This window comes from Mauremys reevesii, linkage group 4, assembly GCF_016161935.1.
Source record: "Mauremys reevesii isolate NIE-2019 linkage group 4, ASM1616193v1, whole genome shotgun sequence".
In the NCBI taxonomy this organism is placed as follows: domain Eukaryota; kingdom Metazoa; phylum Chordata; order Testudines; family Geoemydidae; genus Mauremys; species Mauremys reevesii.
In genome coordinates this window covers 18,925,411-18,942,368 of record NC_052626.1, presented here as the reverse complement: position 1 = coordinate 18,942,368, position 16,958 = coordinate 18,925,411, and positions in this window count along the sequence as shown.

The window sequence follows — 16,958 nt, the reverse complement described above, 5'->3', positions numbered from 1 at the left end:
GAGTCACACTGAGAGGCCTCATGCTGAGGTCTGCAGTCTCTAAGGCTGCCTTGAACTCATTTGATGTGACACCCAGTACCTGGATGAGGCAATTTCATGTAACACATCACCACTCACTGACACACCACCAGGGAGGCAAGCGCATAGGGAAAATGTGGTTACACTCACATCCATTCTTTGAAGAAGCTACTACTTGAATATTCATTTTCTTTTTCATCAGAATTCTAAGACGACTGCAAAGGTCTGAATCACTCTGTTTTTGTAGGTCTGTCTCATTTCCCGCAGGATGTGACAATGAGGTTAGGTGCTGTTGATCTGAACTTTTGACTCTGGTTCGCTATTGTGCAGTAATGCTTAATGGACAAGTGTTTGGAACTGGTCTCTCTAACCACATAGAAAACTGAGCTCTCTAGTCGATAAGCGACCCAAGTGAAATGTTTTGAAAATTATGGATATACAAGATGCAGTAAAAACCAACTCAAGTCATGGGATTCTTTCTGTTGACTTCGGTGGGGTTTGGATTAGGCCCTAATAGCTCAAGAGGAGTTTGAGTGCACATGGCATCACTTCTCTGGCTTTCCCAGAAAATATATGGAAATACATGAAAAGGTGCCAGGAATTTTCAGGAGTTTGTTTTATCTCTTTGGTTTTCATTTTCTTTTGAAGATTTTCACAAATGATCATAGATCATAGGACTGGAAGGGACATCAAGAGGTCATCTAGTCCAGTCCCCTGCACTCATGGCAGGACTAAGTATTATCTAGACCATCCCGGACAGGCGTTTGTCTAACCTACTCTTAAAAATCTCCCATGATGGAAATTCCACAACCTCCGCGGGCAATTTATTCCAGTGCTTAACCAGCCTCACAGGAAGTTTTTCCTAATGTCCAACCTAAACTGCCCTTGCTGCAATTCAAGCCCATTGCTTCTTGTCCTATCCTTAGAGGTTAAGAAAAACAATTTTTCTTCTTCCTCCTTGTAACCTTTTACATACTTGAAAACTGTTATCATGTCCCCTCTCAGTCTTCTCTTTTCCAGACTAAACAAACCCAATTTTTTCAATCTTCCCTCATAGCTCATGTTTTCTAGATCTTTAAACATTTTTGTTGCTCTTCTCTGTACTTTCTCCAATTTTTCCACACCTTTTCTAAAATGTGGCACCCAGAACTGGACACAATACTCCAGTTGAGGCCTAATCAGAGTGGAGTAGAGTGGAAGAATTACTTCTTGTGTCTTGCCTACAACACTCCTGCTAGTACATTCCAGAATGATATTTGCTTTTTTTGCAACAGCGTTACACTGTTGACTCATATTTAGCTTATGGTCCACTATGACCCCCAGATCCCTTTCCGCAGTACTCTTTCCTAGGCAGTCATTTCCCATTTTGTATGTGTGCAACTGCATTTGTCCTTACTGAATATTTACTTCAGACCATTTCTCCAGTTTGTCCAGATCGTTTTGAGTTTTAATCCTATCTTCCAAAGCACTTGCAACCCCTCCCAGCTTGGTATTGTCTGCAAACTTTATAAGTGTACTCTCTATGCCATTATCTAAATTATTAATGAAGATATGGAACAGAACCAGACCCAGAACTGATCCCTGTGGGACCCCACTCGTTATGCCCTTCCAGCATGACTGTGAACCACTGATAACTACTCTCTGGGAACAGTTTTCCAACCAGTTATGCACCCACCTTATAGTAGCTCCATCTAGACTGCATTTCTCTAGTTTGTTTATGAGAAGGTCATGTGAGACAGTATCAAAAGCTTTACTAACATCAAGATATACCAGGTCTACCACTTCCCTCATCCACAAGGCTTGTTACCTTGTCAAAGAAAGCTCTCAGGTTGGTTTGACAGGTTCCTCTTTTACCTGTAAAGGGTTGTCAGAGAAAAATCCTTTTACAAGTAAAAGAAGAATTAACCCTTTACAGGGTAAAGAGGGATTTTATGCTATCCTTAGCTGTTTGTTTATGACAGCAGTCCTTCTTGGAACAGCATCCCATGGTCAAGGAAGCCGAAGTCCTCCTGGTGACACCATCTTCATAGCCAGGCATTTATGTCCAGGATGCATCTGTCTCTGCCTGGGCCCTTACCCTTGACCTTGTTAGCAAAAAAAAGGGAAAACAGAATGTCTGAAGTAAAATGTTTTGGATATTCTGTGTATGGATTCATTATTCATCTAACATCCTAGAATGTTCTGGACCTTTTTAGAATCTCATGGAACCTTCCAGACTTTCTAAGAACTACATTTTCCTTGAACCTCCTTGAATATTGTCAGCCATGCCCTGGCGGGTATATAAATGGGCAGGGTGTCATCCGTCAGTCAGTGAGATATAAGAACGAAGTGAAGTGAAGTAAGATACCAGTTGTGATATTGTTAATCTTGTTTTATTGTGTAATTGTGAAAGTGTACTTATGTTTTAAGACTTGAAGAGTGTAAGTAGTGACTAATAAAGGACATATTTAATGAGATGCCAGAGATATCTATCAAACCCCTATATACACATCAATATAAAAGAAATATTGTTACTTCTTTTGCCGTGCTTAACACATAATGTTTGATGACTTTCTAAGACTGCAGAACACAGACTTTTGCTCTCCCTAATACTGTCTGTTTTCCCCCATAGAAAATAAAAGATGACCCTGAAGAAGCCTTCAGGAGCTCAGTATAGGAAGCAAAAAGCTCAACTGCAATCTAGTTTTGCAGCAAGGGGCAGATCTGACAGGAAAATATCTGAAACAGAAAAACATAGACCAGGCTTTAGGCAGTAGTGATCATCCCAGTGAAAAATAAATTGAGGAGCAAAGTGTAAATGATGGAAGAAATTAGCAGATTTACATGAAGATAAGGAATGAAAATGTGAGGAAAGTGATGGAGAATCATCCAGTTTCCTTGATAGTGTAAAAAAGAATGTGGATCACATGAAAAAGAGAGAAATGACGAAGAAAAATCTGCTTTACATGAAAAGGAGAGAAACGATAAAGAAGAATCAGCCTTGCATGATGATAGAAAGAGCAGTGAGAAAAATTGCACACCACAAATCGATACATCAGGTCCTGCTATTTGGCCGGCAATCCTAAACTCTGCTGATACTGATCGTACAATTTTGAACGGGCTAGGCAAAATCGAGGATATGAAGTTTCCAGTATATGAGCAGAAGCGACACTTCGCAAAATCACATGCAAAACAGTTCTTAAGACTGGTGAGAAACTGAATCGGCATGGGCTAGTTTACTCAAAATCAACTGATAAAGTGTTCTGTTTTTGTTGCAAAATATTGTACATTAATGCCAAATCATGGCTTGCACTTTCCAGCTACAATTACTGGCATCACTTAGCTGATGCTCTGAAGCAACATGAAAAGTCACCTGGCCACTTTATAGCCAACTCCAAATGGAGGTCAAGTCCAGGCTCAAACTTAATAAATGCATAGATGCAGAAAACCAGTGCATTATAAATGTAGAAACCCAGCACTGGAGGAACGTGCTCAAGCATCTGATCTCAATTACTCTCTTGCTTGCAAAGAATGATTTGGCTTTCTGTGGCTTGTTGGATAAGTTGTTCACTGAACATAACAATAATTTCCTCGGTTTGGTAGAGCTCCTTGGGAAACACGATCATGTCATATGTGGGTACCTACGTCAAGTTCGTAAAGAAGCTATGGACCATTACTGCAGCAAAACAGTTCAAAATGAATTGATTGACCTTATGGCAAGGAAGGTGCTTGATAACATATTGATGTGACTCAGCAAAGTGAAGTTCTATGCCATAATAACGGATGACACTCCTGACATTAGTCACAGTGAAAAGATGTCATTTACAGTAAGAGCTGTTGACAACGAGCATGGTTGTATCCAACTAAAGGAATATTTTATCTGTCTGTGGACAACTCTACTGGAAAAGGCCTAACCAAACTGTTTATGAATGTTTTAAATAAAGCTTCAGGACTGCCACGGCCAAGGCTATGACAACAGTGTGAACATGAAGGGAAGAAACAGTGGCATCCAAGAAAGCTTCCTTGTGCTGAATCTAAGAACTTTCTTTGTGCTTTGTGGATGCCATTCCCTCAACTTAGTTTTATCAGATGCAGCATCATCTTCTTTAGATTCGGTATCTCTCTTCAGAGTACTGGAAAGGATATATATATATATATATATGTACTGTTTTCAGCATCAACTATCAGGTGGAAGGTCCTCACAGATAATGTTACAAATCTGACAATGAAGCTGCTCAGTAACATTCACTGGGAGAGCCGCATCAACAGTGTAAAGCCAGTGAGGTACCAAGTGACGGAGGTTTACAACTCCATGATAGAACTGGCACAGTCGAGTGGAGGGAGGGATAGCTCAGTGGTTTGAGCATTAGCCTTCTAAACCCAGGGTTGTGAGCTCAATCTTTGAGGGGGCCATTTAGAGATCTGGGGCAAAAATCTGTCTGGAGATTGGTCCTGCTTTGAGCAAGGGATTAGACTAGATGACCTCCTGAGGTCCCTTCCAACCCTGATATGCTATTTAAAGGCAAGGCCAGAATAAGGCACAAAGCCTGGAAAAACAGATCACTGAGTTCAAATTTCTGGTCTCAATTGTGGTTTGGCATGATATCCTCTTCCAAGTAAACATTGTACGCAAGGCATTAGAAACTCAGTTGATGGACATCACGACTGCTACTACTTTGATTAGAAGCTGCCTTGATTTTGTTATGGCCTACAGAGACAATGGATTTGAAGATGCCATCACTGCTGCCAAAGAAATGGCAGAAAACTTAGGAGTTGAGACTGTCTTCAAGGAAACTCATATTAATCAGAAGAAGACACAGTTTGGTTTCCAGGGGAGAGATGAGGTGATGAGACACTCAGAAGAAAAATTCAAGAGGGAACTTTTTTGCTTGCTCATTCACATTACTCGAGTATCCATCGAAGAAACGTATGGGCAAATGATGCACCACAAAAAGACCTGGGGTTTTTTGTATGATCTTAGTCAGCTGCCTGCAGACAGAAAAACACTCTTGAACAATTGTGTGGACCTTCACTGGATGCTGGCAGTCGGGGAATGTTTGGACATCAATGATAAAGACCTCTGTGTCGAATTGGACAACATCTGTTACGTTCTGTATCACGGGAAGCACTCGCCACTCCAATTCATTCATGATGCAGAGCTGAAGGACACTTTTCCTAATGTGTCCTTCCTAATAGCTTTGAGGATTCTGCTCATACTGCCAGTCACAGTCGCAAGAGATGAGCACAGCTTTTCAAAGCTCAGGCTCATTAAACATATCTTTGGTAAATGATGGCTGATAAGAAACTGACATTGCTTTCAAATGCCATTGGCCAGTCTTTGGATCTCTCTGATGCTGTGCTTCAGTTCACAAGGGCAAAGGCGAGAAAAAAGACCTTTTGAACTAAAGGACTAGGGTTAACATTCTAAGGTTGTCACCTACTGTAACACTAGTTAATACTGGTCCACTCAATATTGGTGCACAGTTCAATTTCTTGATGTTATTCTTAAGATCACAAAGTGTCTATAAGCTTAGAGGAAACAATTTTTTTTATTTGCTTATATATGGCATGAATAAATACAGATTTACAGTTCCTAGCATGCAAATTTATCGTCTTATATGACAGGGATAAATCATGCATGCAAATTGTGCATCAAAGTCATAAAATGAGCTAGAAATGCAATAAAAAATAAGGTATTCAAAAGTTTAACAAATGGAAGGGGGAGCACTGAAGATGTTCCTCGCCTGGGGCATCATTTGGTCTAGGGCTGGCCCTGCATTAACCTGAACAGATACAGTTGTGTGTGGTTACTATATGTAAACTGACAGGTTTGGGGGGTCCAATAATTGTCCATATTTTAAAAAAATGCCAACTGTATAGAGCTGTGGGGATGTTTTTCTGCTTATTCATTTCTAAATCATTTTCGTTTACTTGTTTAAATGATGCCACTTGCCTGAATCCCTCCCCCACCAATTTTCTCATTTAACACACAAGCATCTTTTTTGATGAGGCGACTGTCCTGCATTTCCCCTGCCATCTGGCCTAATAATGCTATTGGCAGGATGTTGGAGGTTTCACAGTACCGTTTATGTTTTTGTCCGCTGAACACTTATCAAAGTTACAGTAATGGAATCAGAAACAATATTCCTATTTACTGATAGTCTCCAAATCTGCACTTCTGTTTGTAGGCGGCATCCTTGTCTGTGGAAGGCAAAAGTTCTTTAAAGGATGATGAATGTTACTAATGGGGTTAGAGTCCTCCTCATTATAAACACCCTAGGCTATTTCTTTCTATAAATGCTCCAGTCATTGCTTGCTTTTTTATATCAAAATGCTTGCCACTCCAGCTAGAGAATAAGACATGAACTAATGATGCCTTTCAAAAGAAGTTGAAACTCACAGAGATGTGAATGCTCCTGACTTAAAATTCTCTTTATTAACATTCTCCATAGTTGCCGCTAGCAAGAAATTTTAGTTGTGATTTCATCTGCAGTTCTTCATTTACCTAAAATATTGTTTGATATCAAGATATTGGGCCAAAGGGGTAACACAGAGCATAGAACATTTCCATTTTAATTGCACCAAATAACTATAATTCTTTTATCCTAACATTTAGCACCTCAGGAGCCACTGGCTTCAATGGAGTCTGAATTTGGCCCCAGATATTTTTCAACCAATATGGACCAGTTTAAAACCTGATTTTGTATTATTTGTGGATCCAAAGAGCCAGATTGTGTGGGTGTTTATTTATGAAAGCAGGGTAAGAACAGCACTGGATAGAGCCAGGTGCTCAGATCTTCCAGCGACGAGTGGCAGTATGAAACTCTAGAGACAGAATGAGGGTTGGACAGACACCAGTCACTCTTCCCCGTGCAGTTTCTACAAGGCACGTACGTTCTTGGCCTCTCTTGATTAAGCCCTGCCATTCCTGCAAGTTCTATGGTGGTTTTAGAATGTGGACAAATGACCATGGGGGTTGCGTGGAGGCCAAATCCACCTAAGCTGGATCCACCTAAACTGAATTTGAATCTAAGTTTCTGGAGGCTAAAGATATTAACCACGGTGCCATCTAGCCCAATCAAATTAACAGTTTCAATGGTTTCTTCAGGTTTGTTTATATTTATTGAAAACTGGAGTATGGGGCATGTGGGACAGTAGTCCAGCATTAGATACACCGTGCAGCAGGTGTCCATCCATACTGACAACTGGAGCTTAGAGACGGTACTATCATCTTAATTAAAATTCAGAATGAGGTAAATGAATGAAAATTGCATTTTCCTGGAAATTAACTGGGACATAGGGACTCATCTGAAGTCCCACCAGTTGTACATTCCTGTAAATCTACTGATTTTCATGGCGTTATGCTGGGTTTACCCTGGTGTGAGATTGGAAACAGTCCTTTAATGTTAATTAAATTATGTGATAATGCAAGACTGCAGGATTATGGCTGTTAAGAGAAAGCTTGTTTGGGGTGGCAGGTAAGCATGGGAGAGGTCATGTGAAATAGGTTCCCCCAGAGGAATTCTAGCAGATTCTGTCACAGTTCCCCAGGGCATTAGGGATGGGTATGATGATGTGTAACACAGCGTAGTATGTGTTCCCTCCATGGTGGCTCAGCATTTCTGGCACATGGGGGGTGGGGAGGAGAAAAAATGGGGCCACAGCTCTCTCCTTTGGGTAGTTGGGTGGAAGCACTGTATCAGGCCTGGAATTATATGACTGACCCCTGCACAAAGCCTCAAAGGGAGAAATCTCTTTGTGACGCTGTATTTGTCTAGGAATTTAGGGGCATGATTCTTATTTGAGTTGCAAGAGATGTCTTGTTTGAAGCCATTTATGTTACATAAGATAAAAAAAATTATGAGATATGGGCTGCTCCTTCAGGGCATGAGCAGATGACTAATTGAACAGGCTGAGGAAGACGCTTCCCTTATAAGCTGAAACTGGATACTACAAAACTGGCCATGATGGGGATTCTTGCACCTTCCCCTAGTACTGCTCAGTCAGTGGGGTACAATCCAAAAGCACCTCATGCTGGCCACAGTTGACAGGGTACCGGACTAGAAGGACCACTGGTCTAATCCAGTTTGGCAATTCCCATATTTATATGCAGGACCACCCACAAACTACTACATTGTGAGACCAAGGGTAAATATCTAGGGTGCATCTTTACTTATGGTGGAAATTATATAATGATGCATGGTCCTGGTCTGGCTATGTCTCTTTGCTGTTCTAACTTCTGCCAGATCCCAAAGGGGCTGATACCGCAGCCAGGATCAGCACGGTTAAAGAGTTGACTGGACATGTCTCTTTTCACCCTACGTGTCCCTTATGCACTCCACAGAAGGGACCACACAGGAGCCACCATATCAACTCTATGACATAGGATTATTATCCATTACATTGGGATGATCCTTCTATGGATATGTCTACACTGCACATTCCTTACAGCAGAGAGTACAGACACTGCACGCCCCCTAGCACAGGTACGAATAGCATTGTAGATGGTGAGGCACTGCTTAGCTGAACAGAGAAAAGACATGCCTGAACCCTGTTAGTATGTGCCCGCCACAGCTCTCTACATGTTCAAGCAATGCCTGTGATGTCTATACTGCTATTTTTAGCAGAGTAGTGTCCCGCTGCCTCCCCAGTACTGGAGTCTTTCCCAGTGTAGGGAATGGCTGTAGCAGCAGGGAAGCAGTGAGAAAAAACTCTGGCAACTACCTGCTGCTAGAGCCTTTCCGCACCACAGGATCTTGGCACCTCTCCCTATTGCAGTGAAAGATTCCTGCAGTGGGGAAAGGCTCTGGCAGTGGGGGAAGACTCCAGCCTAGCTCCCCACTGCCAGAGCCTGTCACTGACATGTGTAGCTATACACTGTAGTGTGGATGCACCTTGCTTTTCCCTGCAGCATGTAGCTACACATACCCTACCTGTGGTGTGCAGTGTAGACATACTGTATGTTTTGCTATGTTAAGAGCTGTTTTTCTTTAGCGGCACAGTGCCAAGACGCCTTAACACTGGGGAGAACATGGGCCTACTTTTGTTTTGTTGAACATTTTGCTTTATGATAGCTGCAGTGCATCATGGTACCATGTTCATTAGAGTTTTGCATTAGAGTAACTTCCATAGTTGAGTACTTGAACAGCCAGAGATGGTGCTAGTCCATTGGGGGGGGGCTAAGTATGAATATTTTGGGGAGCCCTCTCACCCACCTCCTAAAAATACTAACTGCATTATTTGCACAAGCCAAAAAAATATCTACCAACACAACATACATTAATATAATTGTTAAAAAGTCCACATTAAATAAGATTAATGGCATGTTAGGGGTAATACTAAATTGGAGCCCCAAGCAATTGCTTGTATATTGTCATTGAAGGATATATTCTAGGGTGACCAGATGTCCTGATTTTAGAGGGACAGTCCCGATATTTGAGGCTTTTTCTTATCTAGAAGCCTATTACCCTTCAACCCCGTCCCGATTTTTCACACTTGCTGTCTGGTCACCCTAATATATTCATTCCAATATGACATGCATCCGACGAAGTGGGTATTCACCCATGAAAGCTCATGCTCCAATACGTCTGTTAGTCTATAAGGTTAGTCTTTGCTGCATTTATTCAAATATAGTAACCTCCTTATCCTCAGCAAAGTCCTGGCACACGTAGCAATATTTTCTATTGGTTTGGGGAAGAAATTTGTCTCTGAAAGAAAGATGTCGCCAATTGATCTCCAATAAGGCAACATTTAGCTCAAGATTTATTACAGCTTTCTGTGTTTGTTTCCCCATGGAATGCTCACAAATGATGCAGCAATCTTGTTCCAGTAATAATGTACTTAAACATTCTTCAATGACTACTTGCTATGTAGCAGATTCTTCCTGAAGAAAAGAAAATAACCTCTTGGTAAAACCATACAGAAGGTCCCCAAAGAAGAGATATGGCTAAGGCAAATGTTTAACACAACAAAGCGTCCTTCTCTTCTCATCCTGACAGTAACTACGTTTGTTATTTTAATATTTTAACCCCCAGTTACATAGCTTTCATGGGACAATCTCAGAGTGCTTGACAAAGGTTCATTGAACCTCACAATATTGCTATGAGATATAGTTATCCCCATTTTACAGGAGGTAATCCAAGATACAGCAGTTAAGTGACTTACCCAGGGTCATAGAGTAAGTCAGTAGCAGAGTCAGGGATAGCATGCAAGAGTTCTGACTCCCAGTTCTCTTCTCTAACCAACAGGTACTTTGCTGGCCCCTTGGGGTAGTTGGACCTGATGTAATTTAGAGAAGCTATAAGGCTCTAGTAATTTGTGCCAGGGTCCAGCTGTCTCCTTGGCAGTCCTAGGATTGGAGTGTGTGTGTATAAAGGTGCCATAAAGCTATCTTTACTGCCCATAACTGATCTGAGCACAGCATGGCCAGGCCCAAAGATTGGGACGGCAGTCTGCATTCCTGTTTGTATGTCTGCATAGGAGAATGATTAGATTGGGTAATTTTGAAAATCTGACCACAATCGGAGCTACTGCACGAGCTACTGCATGCTGGACACTTTTGAAAATCTGGACCCATGTGTGAAGGCCGAGCATTTTGAGATTTTTCCACTATTTGGTCCCACATGCTAAGGAAGCTGAAACTCAAGTGCAGGAGAGATGAATCAGCAGTGAACCCAGAGTTCCAAGTAAATCCCAAAGCCTGTGAAACGAGGCAAATCAAACCGGCTGGTTTTGGTTCATTGAAAGCCTCTCATCTGAAACTGACAGCCTGCGCACAGCTCTTATCTCAGTCCTTTCCATCTCCTGTTTCTAGGTCTCATTTATTACTCACCTTCAGAAAGTTTTCAGGTTATTTGAGGGGACTGGGAAAGCCTTATGCTACTGAAAATACCCCTTCTGTTCAGGTTTGATTGAGTTTGCACGGGGATGATTATGACACACTAAAATGCTACCACTGTTTGAAAAGTGTAACTGTTGTGTTCAGTGAACTACAAAGGGCCTGATGCCAAACTCACTTACACTGCAGTGATTTAATAGTAAGTCATCGGAATGTACGAAATGCCAAATTAGATCAGACCAAGGACTCATCTGGTCCAGTGTCCTGGCCCTGAGAGTGGCAAGCAGCAGCTGTTTCTGAGGAAGATGCAAGGAATCCTGCAGGAAGTAGTTACAGGATGGCTTGCCCACATGGAAAATTCCTTCCTAATCTCCAGTAGTTGGAGGCTGGCCTATGCCCTGGAGCTTGTGTGTTTAGATCCCTTTCTAAACTAGTTTTTTTAATCCTTAACGTTATAACTTGGAATATGTGTACTGCCCATATTTGTGTTAAACCACATTGAAATCAATGGATTGACCTTGGTGTGATGATCAGATTCAGGTCCTGTACTTTATCTTGATTCTCATGAGCCTAGTAGATATTTTACGTGCATTGATGTGTTGGAACCAAATGGAAAAACAAAGAAAAGACTTCTAGGGAAGCAGTCACTCTCTCGTTCATGTGCTGGACTGGGCACGTTCCATTTTAGATGTGCATAGGGACACATTTGTTGCATACACAGAAAGACTGATCATATAGGGAACATCTGGAATTCATGCAAATCCCTGTTAGATCAGTCACTGAAAGCCCTATTTTACAGCATTCCACCAGCTGCAGTAAAAGGCAACTGACACATCATATGTGGACTCCAGCTGCTTATGTACCCAAAAGACTCTTCTTCCGCCAAACAGAAACACTGCCTTTCTGTCAATCTAGAGGAAGGAAAAGGAAGTGAGGAACCTCTCACATAACATAGGAAAATCATGTCCAAAAATGGATTTGCTTGAAGCAAAGGGGAAAAAATAGATTACCTGAAAGTCATGTGATTTTGCTTTAGCAGAGCTTTGCATGAACATTTGCTTTGAATTCAGCCCACATACATTCAGACTCCTCTTGGATCCATATAAAGTTATAGATGACCACAGAACTGAGTGTGAATCTCAACTGTAACCATTTAGTTTGACCTGGCATTGTATTAAAACTATGCAAAATAAGATGTAACCCTATCTGAGTGCATTTGGAGCCTGATCCTGCCTCCATTGACGTCAAGAGCAAAATGCCCATCAGTTTCAATGGTGTAGGATCAAGTCCTCCAAACTGGATGCTGGTTTACTCATATAGTTCAGGAATATATGGGAACCTATTGACAAACTTTGCCTTGCTCACAGTTTTAGCTTTTCAATGAAACCCCAAGCTGAGACAGCTTCAAGTGGTTTCAAGATTTCATTGTGACTGTATTACGCAGCTCTATTAGATACTTAATTGCTATAGAGGCCCTAATGATAACACATACACTTATACAAAAGTTCTTAAATCATTTTGTAGTGTTTTTAATTGAACCATGCATGTTTCACCCATTTAAGTGAGAATGGATGGATTGATTGCATTGATGAATGTTGCAAGTTTATTTCAGTAGAATTCCTTTAGTCGGTACCATTAGATTGGAATTGGTGCAGGGATTGGGTTTTCCTGTGGGTCTGTACAACTCATAGCATAATGAGGTCTTGATCCTGCTTGTGGTTGTTGGATGCTGCTGCACTTCAAATATTAAATAAGGCTGATTTCTTACACTGCATTCATCTGCATATCAACCCTTTATACTTAGCTGGACAGCACTGCAGAAATTCCATGGAATTACTGTGCAATTTCTTACTACTAGAACATAATATTACAGGTGTGATCAGAAGCCCACTGGACTCAATTAAGTCTACCCCCTGACTTCAATGGACTATGGATCAGGCTTTAAACAGGGACCGCTGGGCAATGCATTTACTAAGTAAAGCATCCATGTACTGATGTGAAGAAACCATCTAAGGTTGCCTGATGATAGCAGGGTGCTACCACTGCTTTTCTAGTTTGTAATGTGAACAAAACCCCTCAACTGAATTACAAGCCAGGACTCAGTTCAGTATTTCTGTGATCCTATGTTTAAGATATTGTACCATTTATTTACACCACTGGAGTGTAAATTTCATGAATAAATTCTATCATCTAGCTTTGGAACTTCAAGTATTAAAAAAAAGAGCATGTGTGCAGTTTCAAAATAGTTACAGCTATTCTCCTCACCCATCGCTAGAAGAGTTGTGTAGACAATCCATATTCAATCATTTATTCAACAAATTGAGTTCCCTTTCCTGCACAGAAACAGTGATTTTCACAAATTTGTTCACTATTCAGAATTGCTAGAGGAATGTTTTGTATATACAGATTTGTGTCTATGGAATGCCTGTCAGCTGTTTCCTGCGAATGTTCATGCAAGCATTTGATATTTCCACTGTGTAGCTGGTCACCTAAATTACACGATATTGTGGCTTTTCCCTCATTGAATTACATTCCTACCCACAACAAAATGTCAAGATAGATGGTGTGAGCACTTTTCAGGTGGAATACTCTTGCAAATATGAGTATTCCTGACACTTTCACTTCCTACTGAAAGTTGCTGGTACAAATATTCCTTGAAAGTGAATAAAAGGAATTACAAATAATAGTGAAGCTAATTTAAGAGGAGCAATATTGGGCCTATTGTTAGCAGGGGTTTCCAAACTGTGATACAGGTACCGCTGGTGATATGTGAGCTTCATGTTCCATCCATTCACCTTACAACAATTTGTTAAGAAAGTAGCACACCTCTACCTCGATATGACATGACCCAATATAACAAGAATTCGGATATAACGTGGTAAAGCAGTGCTCCGGGGGGACAGGGCTGCGCACTCCAGTGGATCAAAGCAAGTTCGATATAATGCGGTTTCACCTACAACACGATAAGATGTTTTGGCTCCCGAGGATAGTGTTATATCGAGGTAGAGGTGTATATGAACTAAAAGTATAGGAGCTGCTTGCTGGAGGCTTGGTTAAGCACCTGAAAGCTTGGATGCTTATCCAAGACATATTCAAACCTTTTGGCGCTTCTTATTTGGCAAGACTGGGCTGGAAATAGTACTCTTTGCAATTTCTGTTTCAGGGGTCTCTTTATATATTTAAACTACATTGTAATCCTGGGGTTAGGCCAGATCCACTCTCTTTGCAGCTAATATCCTTCTAAGTTTATAAAGATATCTTAGGAGCTGAATATCAAGTGCAGTGAAAATGAGCAGCTGGTACTACCATCAAATTGCTAAATTATACTCATGAATTTTGGGAAAGATGATAATCTTCCTGTTATTGTTTTAAGTGAGAACAGCAATGGCCTTTTCCCCAGGATATGAACCCACTCCTACGCTTGCTTGGACTGCCTTCATTTTCCTTTAGGCATATACTTAACTGTGGGGCTGAGGGTTACCTAACATGCACTTGAATTTACTGTAAGAGGTTCACAACTACTCATTAACCCATGGTTTAAACCTTCCATCTTGAATGTATTTTGCAGATAATAGAATAATGCATCTGTACTGCAGTGCATCCCACTTAATAAACATGCCTGGAGACAGAGTGAGCATAAAGATATTCAGACAATGACTGAGATGTGGACAAGTGGATAAACATTTGACTACATGACTGTCAAAGCTCACTGGGTGTCAGACCTAAAAGGCATCTGTCTCAACAACTGACAGTGACATTCAGAAACAAGCTGTACTTTGCATATTGGAGTTTAATAATGATCACACAACAGCCAACATATTATCAAAGCTCAGACCAGATAAATGTGTAGCTTATGATGGAAACAATGCAATAAATCTAGTGCTCTCGAGACTGCAAGTTAACGCATTTACCATGTTTTTTAATACAATCGTTCAATGTGATTTTATGCAAACATATAGACTCACCCTGCCCCATTTCCATTACTTAGTAAAGGCCTATAACATTTGAAGAAAAGAGTGAGAAGAAAAAATTAATTAGCACTAATTAGCAGCAGAGGATGTGGGACTCTATTGGTTAACTCCTGAGCTGATGTAAATCAGCATAGCTCTATTCATTTCAGAGAGGTTATGAGAATTTATACCTGTTGAATATCTGGCACTATCACAGGGTTCTCTACTCCCTTGTGCCTGAGCCTGAGGAATAGTGCAGCCCAGTCCGACGCTCCAGTCTGTCTCTCACTCATGCCATGGCCCCTTCTCATGCTCCAGGAGTTGCTGTGCTTCCTCTTTGTGTCTCAGGATGCTCCCTCATTGTGGCTTGGCCAGGTCATTTTAGTTTTCCCCTCCCAGACTATCAAAGTCTCACTGGTCTGGTTGACTGAGTAACTTCCCCAGCAGTCTTCCAATTCAAGCCTGTACCACTTCCCCAGCAGCAGGTATGGGAACCTCGGCCCACCCACTACTCTGGGTTCCAGCCCAGGGACTCTCAAATCAGCTGCCAAGTTTTGCACTGTCCCATACCTTTTGGCTGTTTCCCTAGGCTTTTTCCTGTTTCACCTCTTTCTGTCTTCTTCCCTCCTCCTCCCACAAGTAAATCCTTCCTTCAGGGCCAGGATCCTATGGCTACTACTCTCTCCCTGGGTTTCCTTCTTTCCTTCTCTGGGCCCACAGAGTGACTGCAGGCTTCCACACTGCACTCGCCTTTTTTTCTTTTCCTGTTGGTTTAGGGCACAGAAGCCTCAGCACATCAGGCTCTGACTGCCACCTACCTCAGTTTTCGCATAACCAAAAATCTATATCCTCTCACATAGTCCTGTATCCTTAAAAATAGTGAAGTGATGCTTTTTTCATGCTACCCCACTTTCCCGGTACTCTCACCAGTCCTTTCATACAATATTTGTTCACCTTGAGGCACATCAGTTCTTAAAAAAAAAAAAATCTTTCTTTTTGTGTAATTCTCCCTGAATTGCCACAACACGTGCTCAGCTCTTTCTTGGACTTTGCATGTGTTGCACACCCCATCTTTGTGCTTGTTTAGTAAATATAAATAATCATTCAGGTCATAGTGACTTGTTAGCGCTCTAAATATAGTTACTTCACTTCTTCTATCAGAGCTATTAAGTATACCATTATCCTCAAGTTTAGGACATATTTCATAGAACCTTTGTCCTTTTGTCTCTTTGGGTCTTCACTTCATGCCATTCCTTCTTAAGTTCACTCTTCAGCAAACTTCTGAAGTCCTGTTTATTCTGAGGGATATTTATATCAACCTCCTTATTTTTAAGGCATTTTTTGCTGCTTTATCTGCCATTTCATTGCCCGGTATCTGGATGTGCGCTGAAATCCACATTCTTATTATATATATATACCTAATTGTACTATCTCCATAATTAAGAACAACATTTCATTGACTAAGTCATTCCTGCTTTCTGAGGATCCCTGTCTAATTACCGTTATGCCTGATAAAGAGTCAGATAGGATTGCCGCCGTAGTTGGGCATACATCCCTTATCCAGGGCAGTGCCCACAGCATGCCCATCAATTTGGCTGTCATAATGGCCACAAAATTTGATAGTCTCATAGATTTTTTAAATTCCAAATTCAGGGGTACAAAAGGACACTCTTCTCAACCCATGTTGTCATCACTAGATGCCATCAGTATAGATTTGGCAATACGGACCCCATTTGCCATGTATAAACTCATAAATCTTAATTGTCATATTTGACAGTCCTACTCTTCCCTTTCCCTGCCAAATCCAGAAGTGGACAGACAACCATCCGCCTATAGTTTGATGTCCCTTAACTAGAGATTTTAATTTCTCCCTGCCCTTCCTTTTCTTTTTGCCCACTTTTTGAATCTGTTGGCATGTGGGAGTTTGTGGGGCCCAGTTACTTCTTGTCTACTTAATTCCCAGCAGTCCTTGTGTGTTCATTTAGTACTCAGCTTCACTATTTCCAGTAACCTTCACCCAGAAGATTAAATTGAACAATTTCAACCTTAAATCTATAAGCATTTCTCCTGTTGCTACCTGCAGCACACACAATGGAATCATAATATTTGCACCGCATGCAATTCACAGAGCTTGCCCTTGGATCAGCTCTAATATTGTAAGTGTTGATTTAGAA